General features: G+C 41.8%; 1 pseudogene; it reads left to right on the top strand.

Moving 5' to 3' along the window:
* The first annotated feature begins 3,423 nt into the window (after nucleotides 1-3,423).
* LOC115071182 lies at nucleotides 3,424-3,881 on the top strand (annotated as a pseudogene).
* Nucleotides 3,882-5,910: the final 2,029 nt, after the last annotated feature.

Here is a 5,910-nt window from a genome sequence, read left to right as displayed (position 1 = left end):
TTAAATAACCCCTGTTAGGATAGAATGAGGGACAGGGAGAATCATGGGAGGTGGGACAATGCTCCAGCTAGGAGCAGGGCGGAAGCAAGAGGGCTGCTGCTGGGTGAGGGAGCCAACTCCCAAAAACTGGTTTCTCTCTCTTTAAATTATTTACTTGCTTATTTAGGGGGAGTGTGTATCACACTGGTATGAGTGCACACAAGCCCTTGGGTAGGCAGAATGGGTTCTCTTGATAAACAGAGTGGACCACTCATACATTTGTAAGATTCTGTGGACAAAAGAACTGGGTCAAACTGGCAGAGAGGCTCAGGAAAGATGAGACCCTTATATGGGAACAGGAAGGGGAGGCAGGCATCAGTCCCCAGTTGCTGCTTGTACAGCCTTCCAACATGGGACCTAGGGATGTATCCAGCACACAAAGGGTCTGTGATTTTCTTTGATTGCTCTATATTGTTTCTCTGGGAAACATGTTTTCTGGGGACTCTAGATCTGGCCTACACTGGGGCCTGAGGAACACTTCAGACATAGCTGGACCGGGGTATGCTTGGGCATGAATAATGCCAGCCATGGTAATAACATCCACTGATGGGGCATGGGAGAATGCCTTGTGACCCACTAAGAAGTCCAAGCCCCAGTCACACCCCCACCAGCAGCCAGAGTTGCTGCTTCGCTGCCAGTGCTGCAGGCAAAGGAGTGGTTGGGAGCTGCAGATTATTTAAAAAAAGTTTTAATATTTTTTATTATTTTATTTTTTTTATATGTATGAGTGTATTGTTTGTAAGTGCACTCAAGACGTGCAATGCCCAGGGAAGTCAGAAGAGAGCGTCGGAGTCCCATGGAACTGGAGTTACTGATGGTTGTCAGCCACCATGTGGTTTCTGGGAATCAAATCTGGGTTCTGTACAAGAGCAGCCTGTGCTCTTAACCTCTGAGTCATCTCCCCAGCCTCGTAAATTTTCTTTTTAGATTTAATCATTTTTATTTTCTGTGTATGAGTATTGTACCTGCATGTATGTGTACCTGTGTCATGCAATACCTGTGGACCCTTGGGAACTGGAGTTATAGATGGTTGTTAGCCACCATGTGGGTGCTGGAACCAAGCAAGAGTCTTATGCAAAAGCAGCCAGTGCTCTAAACTGCCAAGCCATCTCTCCAGACCTGTGGGAGCTGCAGATTTTATTCAAGGCATAAATCTACCCTTCCAAGGACAGGGAAAGACACAGTTGAGCTGCTTTTTAAGAAAAGTTAATGGGAACAGCTGAGACAAGGAGATTGTTCTTAGCCTAAATGTAGGAAAGCAGGGCCTGACAGTTTGTAGCTCAGAGTCAAAGTGCTTGCCTGTCATGGTGGTAAGCCTCACCTGAATAGACAGCTCTCACCTTTGGTAGAAATGTGAGGACGGGGGCATCCAAATCAGTTCTCCCAGAAGCAACTGTCTCTTTCTTGCAAATGGAGTGATACACCTCTGAAAAGTATTCATGAACATTCTGGGGTGGGGGCAGGAGGGTCAGAGTGTTTGACCAGCCTGGGAATTCATGAACATTCTGGGGTGGGGGCAGGAGGGTCAGAGTGTTTGATCAGCCTGGGATACATGAGACAGAGTTTTTTTTCAAAAAAAAAGAAGGAAGGAAAAAAGAAAGAGAGAGGAGAAAAATTAGGTAAGTTCTATAAATGTTAATTTTTTTTCTTTCTTTTTTTGGGGGGGGTCTTTTTGAGACAGGGTCTCCCTGTAGCCCCAGCTAGCCTGAAACTCACTATGTAGACCAGGCTGGCCATGAACTCAAGAGATCCACCTGCCTCTGCCTCCCAAGTGCTGGGATTAAAGGCATGTACCACCACATCCAGCTGGTTAAGTTAAAATTTAAAAAGTCACTGGGTGTGGTAGAGTATGCTTTTAATCTCAGCATTTGGGAGGCAGAGGCAAATGTATATCTGTGAGTCTCTGTCTCAATAAAACAAAATAACACCAATAAAATGGATCACAGAGGGAGAGAAAACCTTGAAACATTCCAATGGGAGGGGTAGGATTGAGAGGCTGCTGGTTACAGTTGTCATAGGGAGGAAACCTAAGAAACCTCCAGAGGGAGGGAACAAGTTAAGAGTTGGTTGTTCAGAGACTGAATAGTGACAAAAGACTTTGAAAGATTTCTTTGTTCCAAGTATGAGAGTAGGGAGACTGTGAATTTCAGCTGTTAGTCATTAGAGAAGCAGGAGAAAACAGCTGGGGGAGTGTCCAGGCTTAGATTCTGGGTAGTTGGGGGAAGGTACAGGTTGGGAGGATAAGGAAGGTGATCTAAAGGGACTAATGGGTGAGTCAGAAGAAGGCAGAGCAGTGGAAGGAATGAGGTAAGGAGGTGGAAAGTGGTCCAGTGGTCCAGGAGCGTCAATATCAGTGAGTAATCTCTTAAAACGGGAGCATTCAATTTTGGTTTAAGGTTTATTTTCCCCACTTGGAAGCTGTGATCTTTATATAAAGTAGGCTTTTAATGGAGCAAAAAAATTGAAAAGTCTTGCCGGGGTGGCAGAGAGAAGCAATTAAGGAGATAGTAAAAGGCTCTTTTGTAGGGAAGTTCAGGCTATTTTCTACATTGTTGACTGAAATTCTCTAAATCGTTGAAGATTTTGAAATTGAAAGTCCCATTCTCTGGCCATTGGTTGTCATCATAAAGTTTATTTTGTGGCCAGACAGTGCTACAAAAGAAAATCTTTTCTTTTAAATTTATTTCAAACCCCAGATAGAGTTTTAAGGGCCTAGCCCAACGAAGTCTTTATGAGTTGATTTCACAGGGTAGTTTGAAAAAGAGAAAGAAAACCCCAGACTTCTCTGAGAACTTTAACATCTACATTTGAGGTTACAGAGATCAGAACTAATAAATCAACATCATGTGGTTGGTCTGCGAAAAGCCCAGAGGTGAGTGGGGAGATGGTGAGTGACTAGGAGGAAGAGCCTCCCCGCAAAGAAATCCTTGACAGTTTATATCTCAAGCACCAAGGTTCAGCACATGTTTAAAATAATGAAGATTCACTAGAAAGATGCACTAAGATGATTTTATGGGATCAAGTTCTTTAATGATGCCAGTCACTCACAATAGGGAAATTCAGCACAAACCTACCTTCAGTTAATAGACTCTAGAGGGTAGGGGACTCAGCTTAGAGAGTGTCGTCTCTGAATTCAGTAGACTAATGAGGTACTAGATATGGTACAAGGCTGTTATTTAGGACTTTAATCCCATTGTCCTACCTACTTTTGGGCTGTTACACAATAGAAGTTTAGTGACTTAGGGGCCAGAGTTAACACAGAAGTGGAGACAGCAGAGCTGAAGATGAAGAATACGTATTACTGGAGTTTTTTCTTCTTTCTCTCAAAAGTCTTGATTATTTCCAGTTACTGCTTCTCAATAAAGTTTGTTTGCTCCATAAGATATGGTTTTTACAATTTCAAGAAAAAATATATCCTAGAAACTGGGTTTTCTGCTGCTCATATTTAAAATCATTTGGGGACTGATGTTGCTGCACTATACTTTCCAACAACCGAGACATCAGAGACACATCAAGTTACAGGTATAAATCCTAGATTCAAAAAAAAGGATATGAAGGTCTCAGTAAGAGAATGGAGAGTGAGGAGAGTGGAGCATCTACAGCAGGCTGTGTTATCTGAAGAGAACAATTGCTGGCCTTTTGGACATTTTGCAACATTTGATGAAGCTGGAAACAAAACTGACTATATGGTGAATTGCTCAGCAAACAACACTGCCAGTGACATTGGTGGGAATTTGGTGCCAGTCACCACAAACCAAAGGAGAAATGCATCAGAAAGCATAAGACAGCAATGCCAATCACCAGGTGCAGCCACATCTGATCCCACCATAGGAAACCTTTGAAATTGCTGGGTAGGACAGGTTAATACTTTACAATAAACATTCCGTGCTTAAATTTATCCTTTTATAATTATGGATCTGTGATTTCTTAAGTTGGTTGAAAATTATGAATTTCAACTATATGCATTTTGCTGAACTTAATTTTTAAAAGGGTCTCAGAGGTGAAAATATTGAATTCAAAGCATAATTTCTTTACAACACTCCATAGATGACAACCACCATCCAAGTTGGTGTCTGTTATTTGACTTCACTTTTCTTTCTCCTCTTCATTCAGTTCAGCAACAACAGCCAACAAAATTCAAATTAGAAAAGTGATCCTCATTATCGGTTTACAGGCACATAACGTAAGAACGAGCCATAAGGAGGCTGAGGAAGAAGGGTCAGGAGTTCAAAGCCAGTCTTGGTTCCATACTGAGAGTCTGTGTCAATAAAACAAAAACCCACAATAGATGGCGAAGACAGTAACAAAACATGTAGCATGGAAGATGTTTGGCTTGGCTCCCAGTTACTGTGCTACTGACATGAGGCAAAAGAACCAAAAGGATAATGAGTGAGAGAAATGGGAGAGTCTAATCTGTGCAGAGATTTGAATGACAGTCTATAGAAAGACATGTCTGGGCTTTTTTATTTGATGGAACATCTAACAAATTGGATTTTGTCGTTCATTATTATATTACTAAAATAAGAACAAGCCCTGGAAAATGCAGTAAATTAGTTCAAAGACAGGAAGAGAGTAGAAAAATCACCAGATTTCCCTAGACTTAGATTTATGAATATTTTGTATTCCCTTTCCCATCCAGTATCTGTGGGTGCCTGTGTGTCACACATACACACATGGAGGGGAGAGAGAGAGAGAGGGAGAGAGAGAGAGAGAGAGAGAGAGAGAGAGAGAGAGAGAGAGAGAGACGCAGACATGGTGGCTCACATCTATAACATAGCACTAGGGAGGCTGAGGTAGGAAAAGCACTGAAAGTTCAAGGTCAGTCTGAGCTGCATACTGAGATTCCCTATCAGAAGAGAAAGAGGAGGAGAGTGATAAAGGGAGAGGGAGAGAGAAACATTATTTGGCACATACAAACTATAGTCTCCTTTTGAATGTATCTTACACTGTCTGAATATACAGATAACTTTTTAAATCACAACTGTGCTGTTCTAGGGGCTTCCTTCAATAGCAGCATTATATTTATACACTGTCCTCAGCTTGTCTGATGAGCATAAAAGTTGAAGTAAAACCTAACACCATGCCTGCTGCTGCCTGCTTTCCACATACCTGTCATCAGTGCAAGATCTGAAATCCATGTCCACTGGACCCAGGTGGAGGAGAATTCTGTTGATATTGATGCAATGTTTGGTAAAACCTGAGGAGTTACAATGACCACACAGAGACATTTAGTCTCTGTGGCACAGCAGGTGGGAGAACACCATCTCTCCCACAGAGGTCTTGGAATTTTTTTTCTTTTTTAAAATTGAATTGGATTTTTATATATTTGTCATATTTAGATGTACTTCCCTATCCATACCTCCCCTTACTACCCCTCATCCAATTTATACATAATAAGGTCTATAGAGTCTAGTTTGTGTCCCCAAATGAGTCAATCCATTGGGGCCTGACTAACCTACTAAGAGTCACACCTAGCTCCCTGGTATGCAAATAACCCTGATAACACTATATACAATGTCTTCTGTTTGCTTTCTGTAATTTAAAAGTAAATAATACATTTGGTTGTGTTCATGATTTCTCCAGTTCTCATAAAGATCGTTCCCAGTAAACAAAATTCTCCATTATTGACATGAGAAAGAGAAGCCTCCAATTAGCCTTGCCTTTAGAGTAGGACAGCCACCCCAAATTTACCTCATCTTCAGTTTCCTCCTTATCAATAATTCATAGTTAAGATCAGTCTTTTAAGAAGCCAGACATGGTGGTTCATGTCTGAAATCCTAGCATTGGGGAAGCCATCCTCAGTACCTAGTGAGTTCCAGACTAGCCAGGGCAACATACACACACATACTTGGCTCATCCTCACAATGTCCA

Source organism: Nannospalax galili, unplaced genomic scaffold (assembly GCF_000622305.1).
Source record: "Nannospalax galili isolate Female #2095 unplaced genomic scaffold, S.galili_v1.0 scaffold418, whole genome shotgun sequence".
NCBI classification, from domain to species: domain Eukaryota; kingdom Metazoa; phylum Chordata; class Mammalia; order Rodentia; family Spalacidae; genus Nannospalax; species Nannospalax galili.
Note: the sequence above shows the minus strand (reverse complement) of the source record. Positions and strands in the feature narration are given on the sequence as shown.